General features: G+C 43.0%; 1 protein-coding gene across 1 annotated transcript in view; it reads left to right on the forward strand.

Annotated features, from left to right (window-relative positions):
- MEGF6 (multiple EGF like domains 6) overlaps nucleotides 1-19,748 on the forward strand; it is a 514,242-nt gene that overhangs the window by 355,650 nt on the left and 138,844 nt on the right. The window lies entirely within an intron of this gene.

Here is a 19,748-nt window from a genome sequence, read left to right on the forward strand (position 1 = left end):
ACAGACACCTGATTTAATGCAATGTGATAGAATCCTGACTAGAAATGAGCGGAAAATTCATAGACGCCGGAATGGCTTGTGCTACTACTGTGGTGATTCTACACATGTTATCTCAGCATGCTCTAAACGTATAGCTAAGGTTGTTAGTCCTGTCACCGTTGGTAATTTGCAACCTAAATTTATTCTGTCTGTAACTTTGATTTGCTCACTGTCGTCTTATCCTGTCATGGCGTTTGTAGATTCAGGTGCTGCCCTGAGTCTTATGGATCTGTCATTTGCTAAGCACTGTGGTTTTACTCTTGAACCATTAGAAAATCCTATTCCTCTTAGGGGTATTGATGCTACGCCATTGGCAGCAAATAAACCGCAGTATTGGACACAGGTTATCATGTGCATGACTCCTGAACACCGCGAGGTGATACGTTTCCTGGTTTTACATAAAATGCATGATTTGATTGTTTTAGGGCTGCCATGGTTACAGACCCATAATCCAGTCCTGGACTGGAAGGCTATGTCAGTCTCTAGTTGGGGCTGTCGTGGTATTCATGGGGATTCCCTGCCTGTGTCTATTGCTTCTTCTACGCCTTCGGAAGTTCCGGAGTATTTGTCTGATTATCAGGATGTCTTCAGTGAGTCTGAGTCCAGTGCACTGCCTCCTCATAGGGACTGTGACTGTGCTATAGATTTGATCCCAGGCAGTAAGTTTCCTAAGGGAAGACTGTTTAATCTGTCGGTACCTGAACATACCGCTATGCGTTCATATATCAAGGAGTCTCTGGAGAAAGGACATATTCGTCCGTCTTCTTCCCCCCTTGGTGCGGGATTCTTTTTTGTGGCAAAAAAGGACGGATCTTTGAGACCTTGTATTGATTATCGGCTTTTAAATAAGATCACTGTCAAATTTCAGTATCCTTTACCGCTGTTGTCTGACTTGTTTGCCCGGATTAAAGGTGCCAAGTGGTTCACCAAGATAGACCTTCGTGGTGCGTACAACCTTGTGCGCATTAAGCAAGGTGATGAATGGAAAACCGCATTCAATACGCCCGAAGGTCATTTTGAGTACTTGGTGATGCCTTTTGGGCTCTCCAATGCGCCTTCAGTTTTTCAGTCCTTTATGCATGACATTTTCCGGAAGTATCTGGATAAATTTTTGATTGTTTATCTGGATGATATTTTGGTTTTTTCTGATGATTGGGATTCGCATGTGGAGCAGGTCAGGTTGGTCTTTAAAATTTTGCGTGAAAATTCTTTGTTTGTCAAGGGCTCAAAGTGTCTCTTTGGTGTACAGAAGGTTCCCTTTTTGGGGTTCATTTTTTCCCCTTCTGCTGTGGAGATGGACCCAGTCAAGGTCCGAGCTATTCTTGATTGGACTCAGCCCTCGTCGGTTAAGAGTCTTCAGAAGTTCTTGGGTTTCGCTAACTTCTACCGTCGTTTTATCGCTAATTTTTCTAGCATTGTGAAACCGTTGACGGATATGACCAAGAAGGGCTCCGATGTAGCTAACTGGGCTCCTGCTGCCGTGGAGGCTTTCCAGGAGTTGAAGCGCCGGTTTACTTCGGCGCCTGTTTTGTGCCAGCCCGATGTCTCACTTCCCTTTCAGGTTGAGGTGGATGCTTCAGAGATTGGAGCAGGGGCCGTTTTGTCGCAGAGAGGCCCTGGTTGCTCTGTTATGAAACCTTGTGCCTTTTTCTCCAGGAAGTTTTCGCCTGCCGAGCGAAATTATGATGTGGGCAATCGGGAGTTGTTGGCCATGAAATGGGCATTTGAGGAGTGGCGTCATTGGCTCGAGGGTGCTAAGCATCGTGTGGTGGTCTTGACTGATCACAAAAATCTGATGTATCTCGAGTCTGCTAAACGCCTTAATCCGAGACAGGCCCGCTGGTCATTGTTTTTCTCCCGCTTTGATTTTGTTGTCTCGTATTTACCAGGTTCAAAGAATGTGAAGGCCGATGCTCTTTCTAGGAGCTTTGTGCCTGATGCTCCTGGAGTCGCTGATCCTGTTGGTATTCTTAAAGATGGAGTTATCTTGTCAGCTATTTCTCCGGATCTGCGACGTGTGTTGCAGAGATTTCAGGCTGATAGGCCTGAGTCTTGTCCACCTGACAGACTGTTTGTCCCGGATAAATGGACCAGCAGAGTCATTTCCGAGGTTCATTCCTCGGTGTTGGCAGGTCACCCGGGAATTTTTGGCACCAGAGATCTGGTGGCCAGGTCCTTTTGGTGGCCTTCCTTGTCAAGGGATGTGCGGTCATTTGTGCAGTCCTGTGGGACTTGTGCTCGAGCTAAGCCTTGCTGTTCTCGTGCCAGCGGTTTGCTCTTGCCCTTGCCTGTCCCGAAGAGACCTTGGACACATATCTCCATGGATTTCATTTCTGATCTTCCGCTATCTCAGGGCATGTCCGTTATCTGGGTGATATGTGATCGCTTCTCCAAGATGGTCCATTTGGTTCCTTTGCCTAAGCTGCCTTCCTCTTCCGATCTGGTTCCTGTGTTTTTCCAGAACGTGGTTCGTTTGCACGGCATCCCTGAGAATATTGTGTCAGACAGAGGATCCCAGTTCGTTTCTAGGTTCTGGCGATCCTTTTGTAGTAGGATGGGCATTGATTTGTCGTTTTCGTCTGCTTTCCATCCTCAGACTAATGGACAGACGGAGCGAACCAATCAGACTTTGGAGGCTTATTTGAGGTGTTTTGTCTCTGCTGATCAGGACGATTGGGTGACATTCTTGCCGTTGGCTGAGTTTGCCCTTAATAATCGGGCTAGTTCCGCCACCTTGGTTTCGCCTTTTTTCTGCAACTCTGGTTTCCATCCTCGCTTTTCTTCGGGTCATGTGGAGCCTTCTGACTGTCCTGGGGTGGATTCTGTGGTAGATAGGTTGCAGCGGATCTGGAATCATGTGGTGGACAACTTGAAGTTGTCACAGGAGAGGGCTCAGCGCTTTGCCAACCGCCGCCGCGGTGTGGGTCCCCGACTACGCGTTGGGGATTTGGTATGGCTTTCTTCCCGCTTTGTTCCTATGAAGGTCTCCTCTCCCAAATTTAAACCTCGTTTTATTGGGCCTTACAAGATATTGGAAATCCTTAATCCTGTATCTTTTCGTCTGGATCTTCCTGTGTCGTTTGCTATTCACAATGTATTTCATAGGTCCTTGTTGCGGCGGTACATTGTGCCTGTAGTTCCTTCTGCTGAGCCTCCTGCTCCGGTGTTGGTTGAGGGCGAGTTGGAGTACGTGGTGGAGAAGATCTTGGATTCTCGCCTCTCCAGGCGGAGGCTTCAGTACCTGGTCAAGTGGAAGGGCTATGGTCAGGAGGATAATTCCTGGGTGGTCGCCTCTGATGTTCATGCGGCCGATTTAGTTCGTGCCTTTCATGCCGCTCATCCTGATCGCCCTGGTGGTCGTGGTGAGGGTTCGGTGACCCCTCACTAAGGGGGGGGTACTGTTGTGAATTGCTTTTTGCTCCCTCTAGTGGTTACTAGTTTTTTGACTCTGGTTTTTCTGTCATTCCTTTTATCCGCACCTGGGTCGTTAGTTAGGGGTGTTGCTATATAAGCTCCCTAGACCTTCAGTTCAATGCCTGGCAACGTAGTTATCAGAGCTAGTCTGCTGTGCTCTTGTCTACTGATCCTGGTTCCAGTTATATCAGCTAAGTCTGCCTTTTGCTTTTTGCTATTTGTTTTGGTTTTGTATTTTTGTCCAGCTTGTTCCAAATCTATATCCTGACCTTTGCTGGAAGCTCTAGGGGGCTGGTGTTCTCCCCCCGGACCGTTAGACGGTTCGGGGGTTCTTGAATTTCCAGTGTGGATTTTGATAGGGTTTTTGTTGACCATATAAGTTACCTTTCTTTATTCTGCTATCAGTAAGCGGGCCTCTCTGTGCTAAACCTGGTTCATTTCTGTGTTTGTCATTTCCTCTTACCTCACCGTTATTATTTGTGGGGGGCTTCTATCCAGCTTTGGGGTCCCCTTCTCTGGAGGCAAGAAAGGTCTTTTGTTTTCCTCTACTAGGGGTAGCTAGATTCTCCGGCTGGAGCGTGTCATCTAGAATCTACGTAGGAATGATCCCCGGCTACTTCTAGTGTTGGCGTTAGGAGTAGATATATGGTCAACCCAGTTACCACTGCCCTATGAGCTGGATTTTTGTATTCTGCAGACTTCCACGTACCTCTGAGACCCTCGCCATTGGGGTCATAACAGGAAGCCTTGCGGCTTCTCTGGGTCTCTGCAGACCTGGGGGGAGTAGGAGCCACATTGCTGTGACTCCTGGTGGAGTGTCTCACCCCCGAATCCTCTAATGTGCAGGCTGGTTGCTGGTTCTTTCTGCCCCCCACCAGCCTGGCCCGGGAAGCAGAAGCCTGGGACTTGGCTCCCTCATTCATCCCAGGATGAAGCAGAGCTGAGCAGAGCTGCACCCACTATCCTGCTGGAGCAGTCACTGGGCACATACATTACATTACTTATCCTGTACTGATCCTGAGTTACATCCTGTATTATACCCCAGACCTCCACTCACTATTCTGCTGGTGCAGTCACTGTGTACATACATTACATTACTGATCCTGTACTGATCCTGAGTTACATCCTGTATTACACTCCAGAGCTGCACTAACTATTCTGCTGGTGCAGTCACTGTGTACATCAGTGATGGCGAACCTATGACACGCGTGTCAGTGCTGACACGCGTAGTCATTTTCAGTGACACGCCGGCCGCCGGCCGCGGCCCCATAGAAATTGCTTCTTTCCCAGGGTCTGAAGGAGAGGAAACTCTCCTTCAGGCCCTGGGAACCATATTAATGTGTAAAATAAAGAATTAAAATAAAAAATATTGCTATACTCACCTCTCCGACGCAGCCTGGACTTCAGCGAGGGAACCGGCAGTGTTGTTTGCTTAAAATTCGCGCTTTAACTTCCTTACTTGAAGTCCCGGCTTGTGATTGGTCGCGCGCCGCCCATGTGACCGAGACGCGACCAATCACAGCAAGCCGTGACGTAATTTTAGGTCCTTCAGGATTTTAAAATTACGTTCCGGCGTTGTGATTGGTTGCGTCGCGGTCACATGGGCGACGCGACCAATCACAAGCCGTGACGTCACGGGAGGCAGGAGACGCGCGCATTTTAAAATGCGGGTCCAAACAACAGAGCTCCGGTGCAGAGCGTCTAGGCCTGGGACTTCCGGTAGGCCAGGCGCAGCTCCCGGAAGTCCCAGGCCTCTGCGTCGGATCTGTGTTGTTTGGGCGACATTGCGCTGCTCCCTGCTGCGCCGACCAGAAGTCCCAGGCTGCACTTCTGAGGCCTGAGGAGATAGCTGTCCGGAGGCCCTGTGATTGCTGTCTGCAGGCAGCAACCATCATCCAGTGAACTGTGGGGTGTCATTGGCCAATTTTACTAAGATAAGTGAGGGGGAGGCTGGAAGAGGCCTGTGCTATGGGTGCCGTTTCCCGCCATTAGGAACGCCATCTTGCAGTACAGACTCAATTTCACCACCATTACTGTTTGTGGTGCATCCTTATTAACCCCTATTTCTGCTAATTGCAGGGCTAACTATAAATATTCTCTCATGGAGAAGCCACAAAATAAGAAACCAAAGTTGAGTAAAGGGAGTGGTAGTAGCAGTAGCCGACCCTTTCAAGAGTCATGGACTGAGATGTACGGCATTATAGAAAAAAATGGCAGATCATTTTGCGTTCTATGTAGTGAAACGGTAGTAAGCAGAACGTGGAATGTAAATAGACATTTTGAAACTAATCATTCCCAGCTCTTGAAAAAAAGTGAGGATGAAAGGAAGGAATACATTTCCAGGCAGCTACACCTTCATAAGAGCCAATCTAATTCCATCCTTAAATTTGTAAAAAGCTCTACAAATTTAACATCTGCAAGTCTGAGCATTGCTCACTCCATAGCTCAGCATGGAAAAGCACTCAGTGAGGGAGAATTTATTAAAGATACTCTCTTAAGATGTGCACCAGTTCTGTTTCATGATATGCAGAATAAAGATGCAATTATTAAGAGAATATCTGAGTTACCACTGAGTAGAAATATCATAAAAGACCGAATAATGAGACTGAACACAAACGTACAACATCAATTAAAGAGAGACATAAGTAATTGTAAATATTTTTCGATCTCTCTTGATGAAACTACTGATGTCACATCACATGCTCAGTTGGCCATTATTGGTCGATATTCTGATGGTCTCACAATGAGAGAAGAGTTGATACAGTTAGTATCAGTGCCAACAAGTACATCAGGAAGTGAAATATGTAAGGTTGTTATGCAAACATTCTGTGACCTAAGCATTGATATCTCTAAAGTTGTGTCAGTGACGACAGATGGGGCACCAAACATGGTGGGGAAAAAAGTCGGATTTGTTAAATTGTTTACGGAAGGTATTGGACATCCGATTGTGCCTTTTCATTGCATTATCCATCAGGAGGCTTTATGTGCCAAAGCAGGATTCACTGACTTAAACGACTTAATGTCAGTTGTTACAAAAATAGTTAATTTAATAGCTGCTCGCCCCCTTCGCAAGCGAGAATTTTCTGCACTTTTACTGGAGGTTGATTCCACCTACAGTGGACTGCTGATGTACAATAATGTAAGATGGCTGAGCCGAGGCAAAGTTCTTGAGCGCTTTGTGGAGTGTTTTGAAGAAATTAAGCTATTTCTTGAGGATAAGGATCTGGGAAAATTTCCTCAGCTCTATGATTCTACGTGGGTCAACAACCTGATGTTTTTTACAGATCTCTCTGTTCATATTAATGAACTGAACTTAAAGCTACAAGGTTTTGGCAAAAGTATTGACGTTATGTTTGGATACATAAAAGCTTTTGAAAGTAAACTTAAAATTTTCAAGCGAGATGTAGAAACTAAAACTTATAAGTATTTTCCTCGAGTAACAAAGTATTTTGAGAAGGCCAGTGCAGCTGTACAAAATGAAATGGAACCCTTGCATATACAGTACCAGCATGTTTTAGACTCGTTACTTGACCAGTTCAGTGATAGATTTCATCAATTTAGAAGCCTAGAACAGACCATGAAAATAATTAAGTATCCTGATGTAGTAGTCTACAGTAGTTTGGAATTAAATGGTTTCCAGTGGATACAAATTGATGATTTGGAGATGCAACTTGCAGAATTTCAGGACAGCATCTGGGCTCAGGTGTTTGTTGACTTCAGGTCAAAGCTTGAGAATCTAGAAAGGTGCCGCTTGGAGAATCAAGAGGAGTGCCACTATGAACAGGAAATTTGGAGTGCCTGGAATAGGTTACCAGACACTTTTAGCACCCTGAAAAATATAGCAATGGCTTTACTCACTATTTTTCCCTCTACCTACTTTTGTGAGACCTTATTCTCAGCATTAAATAATATCAAAACCAACAAAAGAAACAGATTGACAGATGAACTTAGTAGCGCTTGCTTGGGCTTGAAGTGTACAAAATACCAACCTTCAATTGAACATTTAGCTAGTGAAATTCAGCAACAAAAAAGTCACTAAATTTAGTGATGGCGAACCTGTGGCAGTCCAGCTGTTGCAAAACTACAATTCCCATCATGCCTGGCCATTCCAAGCAAAAGCTTTGGCTGTGAAGACATGATGGGAATTGTAGTTTTGCAACAGCTGGAATGCCACAGGTTCGCCATCGCAAGAATTCCCCCTCCCCCTCACTTATCTTAGTTCACGGCACCCCACACAAGTTAAATAATAGCAAGAACAAGACCAACAAAAGAAAACAACTGACAGATGAACAAAGAAGTCACTAAGCAGGTAAGTTAAATAATTATAATTATACATATTTGTTATTTAAACTATACATGTCGCAAAATTATGTTTTTTTTATCAAGGTGACACACCACCCAAGTTATGCTCGTTTTTTTGGCGAATTTTGACACACCAAGCTCAAAAGGTTGCCCATCACTGGTGTACATACATTACATTACTTATCCTGTACTGATCCTGAGTTACATCCTGTATTATACTCCAGAGTTGCACTCACTATTCTGCTGGTGGAGTCACTGTGTACATACATTACATTATTGATCCTGTACTGATCCTGAGTTACATCCTGTATTATACCCCAAAGCTGCACTCACTATTCTGCTGGTGCAGTCACTGTGTACATACATTACATTACTGATCCTGTACTGATCCAGGGTTACATTCTGTATTATACCCCAGAGCTGCACTCACTATTCTGCTGGTGCAGTCACTGTGTACATACATTACATTACTGATCCTGTACTGATCCTGAGTTATATCCTGTATTATACTCCAGAGCTGCACTCACTATTCTGCTGGTGCAATCACTGTGTACATACATTACATTACTGATCCTTTACTGATCCTGCGTTACAGCCTGAATTATACTCCAGAGCTGCACTCACTATTCTGCTGGTGCAGTCACTATGTACATACATTACATTACTGATCCTGTACTGATCCTGAGTTACATCCTGTATTATACTCCAGAGCTGCACTAACTATTCTGCTGGTGCTGTCACTATGTACATACATTACATTACTGATCCTGAGTTACATTCTGTATTATGCTCCAGAGCTGCACTCACTATTCTGCTGGTGGAGTCACTATGTACATACATTACATTACTGACTCTGTACTGATCCTGAGTTACAGCCTGAATTATACTCCAGAGCTGCACTCACTATTCTGCTGGTGCAGTCACTGTGTACATACATTACTGATCCTGTACTGATCCTGAGTTACATCCTGTATTTATATCCCAGAGCTGCACTCACTATTCTGCTGGTGGAGTCACTGTGTACATACATTAATTATTGATCCTGTACTGATCCTGAGTTACATCCTGTATTATACCCCAGAGCTGCACTCACTATTCTGCTGGTGCAGTCACTGTATGCATACATTACATTACTGATCCTGTACTGATCCTGAGTTACAGCCTGAATTATACTCCAGAGCTGCACTCACTATTCTGCTGGTGCAGTCACTGTGTACATACATTACATTAATGATCCTGTACTGATCCAGAGTTACATTCTGTATTATACCCCAGAGCTGCACTCACTATTCTGCTGGTGCAGTCACGGTGTACATACATTACATTACTGATCCTGAGTTACATCCTGTATTATACTCCAGAGCTGCACTCACTATTCTGCTAGTGCAATCACTGTGTACATACATTACATTACTGATCCTGTACTGATCCTGCGTTACAGCCTGAATTATACTCCAGAGCTGCACTCACTATTCTACTGGTGCAGTCACTGTGTACATACATTACATTACTGATCCTGTACTGATCCTGAGTTACATCCTGTATATATACCCCAGAGCTGCACTCACTATTCTGCTGGTGGAGTCACTGTGTACATACATTACATTATTGATCCTGTACTGATCCTGAGTTACATCCTATATTATACCCCAGAGCTGCACTCACTATTCTGCTGGTGCAGTCACTGTATGCATACATTACATTACTGATCCTGTACTGATCCTGAGTTACATCCTGTATTATACTCCAGAGCTGCACTCACTATTCTGCTGGTGCAATCACTGTGTACATACATTACATTACTGATCCTGTACTGATCCTGAGTTACATCCTGTATTATACTCCAGAGCTGCACTCACTATTCTGCTGGTGCAGTCACTGTGTACATACATTACATTACTGATCCTGTACTGATCCTGAGTTATATCCTGTATTATACTCCAGAGCTGCACTCACTATTCTGCTGGTGCAATCACTGTGTACATACATTACATTACTGATCCTTTACTGATCCTGCGTTACAGCCTGAATTATACTCCAGAGCTGCACTCACTATTCTGCTGGTGCAGTCACTATGTACATACATTACATTACTGATCCTGTACTGATCCTGAGTTACATCCTGTATTATACTCCAGAGCTGCACTAACTATTCTGCTGGTGCTGTCACTATGTACATACATTACATTACTGATCCTGAGTTACATTCTGTATTATGCTCCAGAGCTGCACTCACTATTCTGCTGGTGGAGTCACTATGTACATACATTACATTACTGACTCTGTACTGATCCTGAGTTACAGCCTGAATTATACTCCAGAGCTGCACTCACTATTCTGCTGGTGCAGTCACTGTGTACATACATTACTGATCCTGTACTGATCCTGAGTTACATCCTGTATTTATATCCCAGAGCTGCACTCACTATTCTGCTGGTGGAGTCACTGTGTACATACATTAATTATTGATCCTGTACTGATCCTGAGTTACATCCTGTATTATACCCCAGAGCTGCACTCACTATTCTGCTGGTGCAGTCACTGTATGCATACATTACATTACTGATCCTGTACTGATCCTGAGTTACAGCCTGAATTATACTCCAGAGCTGCACTCACTATTCTGCTGGTGCAGTCACTGTGTACATACATTACATTAATGATCCTGTACTGATCCAGAGTTACATTCTGTATTATACCCCAGAGCTGCACTCACTATTCTGCTGGTGCAGTCACGGTGTACATACATTACATTACTGATCCTGAGTTACATCCTGTATTATACTCCAGAGCTGCACTCACTATTCTGCTAGTGCAATCACTGTGTACATACATTACATTACTGATCCTGTACTGATCCTGCGTTACAGCCTGAATTATACTCCAGAGCTGCACTCACTATTCTACTGGTGCAGTCACTGTGTACATACATTACATTACTGATCCTGTACTGATCCTGAGTTACATCCTGTATATATACCCCAGAGCTGCACTCACTATTCTGCTGGTGGAGTCACTGTGTACATACATTACATTATTGATCCTGTACTGATCCTGAGTTACATCCTATATTATACCCCAGAGCTGCACTCACTATTCTGCTGGTGCAGTCACTGTATGCATACATTACATTACTGATCCTGTACTGATCCTGAGTTACATCCTGTATTATACTCCAGAGCTGCACTCACTATTCTGCTGGTGCAATCACTGTGTACATACATTACATTACTGATCCTGTACTGATCCTGAGTTACAGCCTGAATTATACTCCAGAGCCGCACTCACTATTCTGCTGGTGCAGTCACTGTGTACATACATTACATTAATGATCCTGTACTGATCCTGAGTTACAGCCTGAATTATACCCCAGAGATGCACTCACTATTCTGCTGGTGCAGTCACTGTGTACATACATTACTGATCCTGTACTGATCCTGAGTTACATCCTGTACTATACTCCAGAGCTGCACTCACTATTCTGCTGGTGCAGTCACTGTGTACATACATTACATTACTGATCCTGTACTGATCCTGAGTTACATCCTGTATTACGCCCCAGAGCTGCACTCACTATTCTGCTGGTGGAGTCACTATGTACATACATTACATTATTGATCCTGTACTGATCCTGAGTTACATCCTGTATTAATCTCCAGAGCTGCACTCACTATTCTGCTGGTACAGTCACTGTGTACATATATTGCATTACTAATCCTGTACTGACTCTGAGTTACATCCTGTATTATATTCCAGAGCTGAACTCACTATTCTGCTGGTACAGTCACTGTGTACATACATTACATTACTGATCCTGTACTGATCCTGAGTTACATCCTGTATTATACTCCAGAGCTGCACTCACTATTCTGCTGGTGCAGTCACTGTGGACATACATTACATTACCGATCCTGTACTGATCCTGAGTTACATCCTGTATTTTTTTCTAAAAATGTTTTTGTTCGATTTTCAAACAAACAAATATGTTAACCCAAAGAAAGATTAAAAGATCAACACAGAATTACAAAGCAAATCTGCGAGTCGCCTATACTATAAGGCAGATCCATATATTGATTAAGGAATTAATTAACAGAAAAAAAAATAACGGTTTCCAAGATTGTGAATCACACCCACCATCACCCATTTTCTCTTTCTGAGGGGATCACCCATAAGAATATTTTCCTGACATTCTCTATTATACTTCAGAGTTTGCAGTATAGTACATTACACTTGGCTAAGGTGAAAGAGGAAGCTTACTGACTGTGTCCAACTACCTTCAGCAGAACATTTGTACTCTGAGTGTGACATGAGTGGAGCTGCAGAATGTGACATGCGTGGAGCTGCAGGGTATGACTAAGTAAAGCTAATAAAAAGTAGATAACTTTCAGAAACATTGGAGATTATTGGTAGAACTCAATCCTTTGGGTATGGATGTAGCTAAAGAGGTGAGGTGTTGGCATTTGCAACCTGACCCGAAGACCCTCTGCCACATAAGACCCTAAGTATTATAAGTGATACATGCTAGGTGTGAGACCTTGATACAAATCTTACCTTGAGGCCCAGGGTTATGAAGTTCTGTGCTCTACTAAAGGGTAAAAAATTTGTGTTGGTTTATGGCAGACTTCTTTTGTTAACAGTAGAAAAGGTTCTCCAAAACAGACTAACACTTTCTGGGGCTACATTTCAGGTTTTTGAGGGAGGGATCTGGCTCATATGGATATAGAATCCTTTTTCTTCATTAAGAAGTTATAAAATATGGTTATATCCAAAGACTGTCCAACCAGGAAAGCGCCATGAGCAAGGGTGCTGTATGTACCAGAAACACGTTGGCATTTTCTACGATGGACGGTCTTTCGATGCAACTATGGTTTTAGAACTTCATAAAGGTGAAGATGTAATATCCTTGTGAGACAGATCCTTCCCTCGAAAACTCTTATTCTACCGGTCCCTGGTGGAACAGCTCTGAGATTCACAAAAAAGTAGGCTGTCATGATAAGATGGCTTTTCCATTTTTCCTACATTTCAGGAACCTTACAAATGTCCTATCGACTGTGACCTGGAGGGTAAGGCCATATTTTGTTCAAGTGAATTCCCCATTTTGTCAACCCCCTTTATTTAAGACTGAATATTTTCCTTAATATCAGACCACTAGGAACCAATAATATTGAGAAATGACAAAACTTTTCCTCCTCTGCTGCCTTCAATCATTGAACTCTTGTAGTTTTTGAGAAAAGTACGTAAGTAAAGGCCACGGCTCCTGCATCTGTATATGTATTCAATGTGTTAATTAGATCTGGCCATCCATCACTGAAATGGACTCATTACGAGATATTAACGTGCCTGGGTCTAATAAAGACATTCTCAGAGGAATTAAAATGTGTGGGGGTCACTTGTGGGGCACACTTACTTTCTCATGAATGAACAGTCGCCAGCCCTGCGATAATTACCTCCAACACAAAAGGACGTCCAAGCTACTTTACTTGGTAATTTTTGTTTGGAAAGTAATGAGAGAGACTCCAAGTACAGCCCAAAATTGTATCCATTTACTGAACTGAGAGCAACTCTAAAAATATAGACGAGGACGTTAATAGCTTATTAGCGAAATAATGGTAATGACTTCAACACAAATGTCCCATAGAGGTAAAAAGCATCTGTATCCTAAATCCACCTCAATCAAAGGTTATAAAGCTTCCCCCTTCTGTTCTTTATTGTGTCGTATAGTCTGAGATATTATTTTGTGCAGTATTATTGTAGTAATATTCTTGTATATATTGGCAGTATTATAGTAGTTGTATTCCTGTACAAAGGGGGCAGTATTTTAGTAGTTATATTCTTGTACATAGTGGCAGTATTATAGTAGTTATATTCTTCTACATAATGGCAGTATTATAGTAGTTATATTCCTGTACATAGGGGGCAGTATTATAGTAGTTATATTCTTGTACATAGGAGCAGTATTATAGTAGTTATATTCTTGTACATAAGACCAGTATTATATTAGTTATATTCTTGTACATAGGAGCAGTATTATAGTACTTATTCTCTTGTACATAAGAGCAGTATTAGTAGTTATATTCTTGTACATAGGAGCAGTATTATAGTACTTATTCTCTTGTACATAAGAGCAGTATTATAGTAGTTATATTCTTGTACATAGTGGCAGTATTATATTAGTTATATTCCTGTTGATAGGGGGCAGTATTATAGTAGTTATATTCTTGTACATAGGGGCAGTATTATAGTAGTTACATTCTTGTACATAGGGGCAGTATTATAGTAGTTATATTCTTGTACATAGGAGCAGTATTATAGTAGTAATATTCTTGTACATAGGGGCAGTATTATCTATATATATAAACGTCTAAGGGGCACTTCCGTCTGTTTGGCTGTCTGTCGTTCTGTCTGTTTGTCTGTCTGTAACGGAAATCCCGTATTGCTGATTGGTCGTGGCAGGAAGGCACAGTCCGGCCGCGAATTCGCCCCTTCCTACTCTGTCAGTGCCCCCTCCAGTCAGTGCTCACACAGGGTTAATGGCTGCATTATACCGCGGTGTATCGCAGTCCGTTAACGCTGCTATTAACCCTGTGTGACCAACTTTTTACTATTGATGCTGCCTATGCAGCATCAATAGTAAAAAGATCTAATGTTAAAAATAATAAAAAAAATAAAAAATAAAAAATCATTATATACTCACCTTTCGGCGCCTTTCCCGCTCCTCGCGACGCTCCGGGCCATGCATGCGAGACCGCTACGTCATCATCTTGCGAGACCGCAATGCTTTCTTGGGACCGGAGCGTCGCGAGGAGCATCGCTAAACGCCTCGCCTGGATCCAGGGGCCGACGGAAGGTGAGTATATAACTATTTTTTATTTTAATTATTTTTTTTTTTGCAGGGATATGGTGCCCACATTGCTATATACTATGTGGGCTGTGTTATATACTACGTATCTGTGCTATATACTACGTGGGCTGTGCTATATACTACGTGGGCTGTGCAATATATTATGTGGCTGGGCAATATACTACGTGGCTGTGTTATATACTGCGTGAGCTGTGCTATATACTACGTGAGCTGTGCTATATACTATGTAGCTGTGCAATATATTACGTGACTGGGCAATATACTGCGTGAGCTGTGCTACATACTACGTGAGCTGTGCCATATACTACGTGGCTGTGTTACATACTATGTGGGCTGTGCTATATACTACGTAGCTGTGCAGTATACATGGCTGGGCAATATACTACGTGGCTGTGCTATATACTACGTGGCTGGACAATATACTATGTGGCTGTGTTATATACTGCGTGGCCTGTGTTATATACCACGTGGACTGTGTTATATACTACGTGGGCTGTGTTATATACTACATGGGCTGTGCTATATACTACGTGGGCTGTGTTATACACTGCGTGGGCTGTGCTGTATACTGCATGGGATGTGCTATATACTACGTGGGCTGTGCTATATGTTACGAGGCTGTGTTATATGCTACGTGGCTGTGCTATATGCTACGTGGGCTGTGTTATATACTACAAGGCTGTGCTATATGCTACGTAGGCTATGTTATATGCTACTTGGCTGTGGTATATTTCTCTGCTGTATCTGTGCATCATGAATCGTGGTATGTGTTAAAGAGGAGACCTCAAAAACCTGAAGCCAGCCCTGCCTCCACTGATTGGTCACGCCTGGCCGGCTGTGAACAATCAGCGACAGGCGCAGTCTGGCCGCGAATTGGCATGGAATTTGAACCACACTTCGTTAATTGGTCGCAGCCGGCCGGCCAAATCCTGTGTATAAATTGCATTATTCTGAAAACTTCATAAATAAACTACATACATATTCTAGAATACCCGATGCGTTAGAATCGGGCCACCATCTAGTAGTAGTTATATTCTTGTACATAAGGGCAGTATTATAGTAGTTATATTCTTGTACATATGGGCAGTATTATAGTAGTTATATTCTTGTACATAGGAGCAGTATTATAGTAGTTATATTCTTGTACATTGGGGCAGTATTATAGTAGTCATATTTTTATACATAGGAGCAGTATTATAGTAGTTATATTCTTGTACATGGGAGCAGTATTATAGTAGTTATATTCTTGTACATATGGGCAGTATTATAGTAGTTATATTCTTGTACATAGGGGCAGTATTATAGTAGTTATATTCTTCTACATAGGAGCAGTATTATAGTAGTTATAATCTTATATATAGGGGCAGTATTGTAGTAGTTATATTCTTGTACATAGGGGTCAGTGTTATAGTAGTTATATTCTTGTACATAGGGCCACTATTATAGTAGTAATTTTCTTGTACTGAGTAGGCAGTATTAGAAAAGCTGAGTTATTACTATAATGTGCGGAATAAATATTTCTGCACATAGGCTGCAGTATTATAGTATTCATTTTGTATGCATAAGGAACAGTATTATGTAAGTTGCATTCATGCCATTGCAGAGCTCACTATGGGAAAGGGAACATAGAGTCATTTAGATCACATGTAGTAGAGACAGAGCTGAACACCTGCGACATGTTAGAGCCTTGAGAGCACAAATATGTGTCTGCAGAGGCGGAATGATCAGTGGCTGCGTCCAAGCTATGTTCAAACATATTATGTCATCCTCTATATCTGGAGATACCTTACTTCCGCTGCTCCTATCCAAAAAGGCAGATGATTAAAGCGTTTCGATGGGCCAGATGTTCTGCGAAAAAAATTTCAAAATTTTGCAGCTGGGTCATATGAAAAGTCATATGTTTCCATTGTCCTCATCCTATGTTCCAGTTATCACACAGACTATGTAAGGGCTGAAAATAATTGTGCACTTATAGGGGTTGTATGGTCGTATTATGAAAGTCTGCAGTGACTATGTGTGGCTGCAGACTTCTGAATACTTACAGTGCATGCAACGCAAGCTGTCAGGATTCTCCGATATCACTGCCGAGGCCGTCCAGTGACGTGACTGCAAGTATGCCATGTGCATCACTTCAAAAACACCTAACATAGAAAAATTAATAAAAACATACCATAAGGAAACAGCCTTATCCAAAACCTGTCAGATGATAAATGCACTAGCAGGATGCAGCAGGCCCCCACAAGATAGGCAGGATGCTGCCAGGCCCTTATTGTTGGCTTTGTGTACTAGGGTGTCTGTAACTGAGGGGTGCATGTATATAGTGCTGGGCAGCCCGCCTGATTTAATATAGGTGTCTGTTGTGAATTCTATTTTTGGGCTCCCTCTAGTGGTCACAAGCGGTACTGTGTAGTGTTGTCTTTCTGCAGGTTGGCTGCATCAGCTGGTTCGTTATCCTTGGTTGGTTTCCTATTTAGCTCACCTGGAGACTCAGTTCCTTGCCTGCTATCAATGTATTCAGTGCTCTTCAGATTCCTTGTGTCTACCTTGCTCCCAGTCTCTCCAAGACAAGCTAAGTTTTTGTTTGATCATTTTTTGATTATCAGTGTTCATTATGTTTTTTAGTCCAGCTCGCTAAAATGTGATTTCCTCGCTTGCTGGTTGCTCTAGGGGACTGAGTTTCTCCCCCCACACTGTGAGTTGGTGTGGGGGTTCTTGAAATCTCAGAGTGGATATTTTGTAAGGGTTTTTTACTGACCGTATAGATTCCCTTTTCTATTTTCTGCTATCTAGTATTAGTGGGCCTCATTTGCTGAATCTGCTTTCACCCCTGTGTATGTGCCTTCCTCTTACCTCACCGTTATTATCTGTTGGGGGCTTCTATATCTTTGGGGATTATTTCTCTGGAGGCAAGAGAGGTCTTTCTTTCTCTCTAGGGGTAGTTAGTTCCTCAGGCTGGCTCGAGATGTCTAGGATTTTTAGGCACGTTCACCGGCTACTTCTAGTGTGTTTGGATAGGTTCAGATTTGCGGTCAGTCCAGTTTGCCACCTCCCTAGAGCTTGTCCTATGTTTTGTTACTTAGCTGGAGTAATTTGTGATCCTCAACCACTAAGGATCATAACAGTATAGCAGGCCATAAAGTGTTTAATGCATCGCAGAAGTGGGATAAAAAGAAGACCTGAGTGCATTTTTTTTTTTTCCTCCCGCTTTTCCTTTGCTGCAGTCTGTTTAGCTTCTTTCATCCCCTTGAACTCTGGGTGGTTTTGAGCTCAGCTGCAGACATGAATGTTCAGACTCTGACTTCTAGTGTGGATCATCTTACTGCACGGGTGCAAAGTATTCAGGATTTTGTTTTTCATAGCCCTATGTCAGAACCAAAGATACCCATTCCTGAGTTGTTTTCTGGAGATAGATCTAGGTTTCTAAATTTTAAGAATAATTGTAAGTTATTTCTATCTCTGAGACCTCGTTCCTCTGGTGATTCCGCTCAGCAAGTTAAAATTGTTATCTCCTTGTTGCGTGGCGACCCTCAAAATTGGGCTTTCTCTCTGGCGCCAGGAGATCCTGCATTGCTTAATGTTGATGCATTTTTTCTGGCTCTTGGACTGCTTTATGAGGAGCCTAATCTTGAGAATCAGGCAGAAAAAGCGTTGCTGGCTATCTCTCAGGGTCAGGATGAAGCAGAGGTGTATTGTCAAAAATTTCGGAAATGGTCGGTGCTTACTCAATGGAATGAGGGTGCCCTGGCTGCAAATTTCAGAGAAGGTCTTTCTGAGGCCGTTAAGAATGTTGTGGGGTTTCCCACCCCTGCAAGTCTGAGTGATTCTATGGCTTTAGCCATTCAGGTTGATCAACGTTTGCGGGAGCGCAAATCTGCTCATCCTTTGGCGGTATTTTCTGAACAGAGACCTGAGTCTATGCAATGTGACCGAACTCTGACCAGAATTGAGCGTCAAAGTCATAGACGTCAAAATGGGTTGTGCTTTTACTGTGGTGATTCTACTCATGTTATCTCAGCATGCTCTAAACGCTTAAAAAAAATCGCTAAACCTGTCACCATTGGTACTATACAGCCTAAATTTATTTTGTCTGTTACTTTGATTTGTTCTTTATCGTCCTACCCGGTTATGGCTTTTGTGGATTCGGGTGCTGCCCTGAATCTGATGGATTTTTCGTTTGCCAGGCGCTGTGGTTTTGTCCTGGAGCCTTTGGAATTTCCTATTCCTCTGAGGGGAATTGATGCTACACCATTGGCTGAGAATAATACCTCAGTATTGGACGCAAATGACCATGTGCATGACTCCCGTTCATCAGGAGGTGATTCGCTTTCTTGTTCTGCATAATTTGCATGATGTTGTCGTTTTGGGTCTGCCATGGCTGCAAGCTCATAATCCAGTTTTAGATTGGAAAGCTATGTCTGTGTCAAGTTGGGGTTGTCAGGGAATTCATGGCGATACTCCGTTGGTGTCTATTGCTTCTTCCACTCCTTCTGAGGTTCCTGAGTTTTTGTCTGACTACCAGGATGTATTTGATGAGCCCAGGTCCTGTGCCCTGCCTCCTCATAGGGATTGAGACTGTGCTATAAATTTAATGCCTGGTAGTAAATTCCCTAAGGGACGACTTTTTAATTTGTCTATACCAGAGCATGCCGCGATGCGGAGTTATATAAAGGAGTCTTTGGAGAAGGGACATATTCGCCCATCCTCTTCCCCTCTTGGTGCAGGATTTTTTTTTTTGTGGCCAAGAAGGACGGTTCTTTGAGACCTTGTATAGATTATCGTCTTCTGAATAAAATCACAGTCAAATTTCAGTATCCTTTGCCAATATTGTCTGATTTGTTTGCTCGGATTAAGGGTTGCCAGTTGGTTCACCAAGATAGATATCCGTGGTGCGTATAACCTTGTGCGCATTAAGCAGGGAGATGAATGGAAAACAGCATTTAATACGCCCGAAGGCCATTTTGAGTACTTGGTGATGCCTTCTGGACTCTCTAATGCTCCTTCTGTGTTTCAGTCCTTCATGCATGACATCTTCCGAGAATATCTGGATAAATTTATGATTGTTTATCTGGACGACATTTTGGTCTTTTCTGATGATTGGGAGTCCCATGTGAAGCAGGTCAGGATGGTGTTT

Source organism: Ranitomeya variabilis, chromosome 4 (assembly GCF_051348905.1).
Source record: "Ranitomeya variabilis isolate aRanVar5 chromosome 4, aRanVar5.hap1, whole genome shotgun sequence".
In the NCBI taxonomy this organism is placed as follows: domain Eukaryota; kingdom Metazoa; phylum Chordata; class Amphibia; order Anura; family Dendrobatidae; genus Ranitomeya; species Ranitomeya variabilis.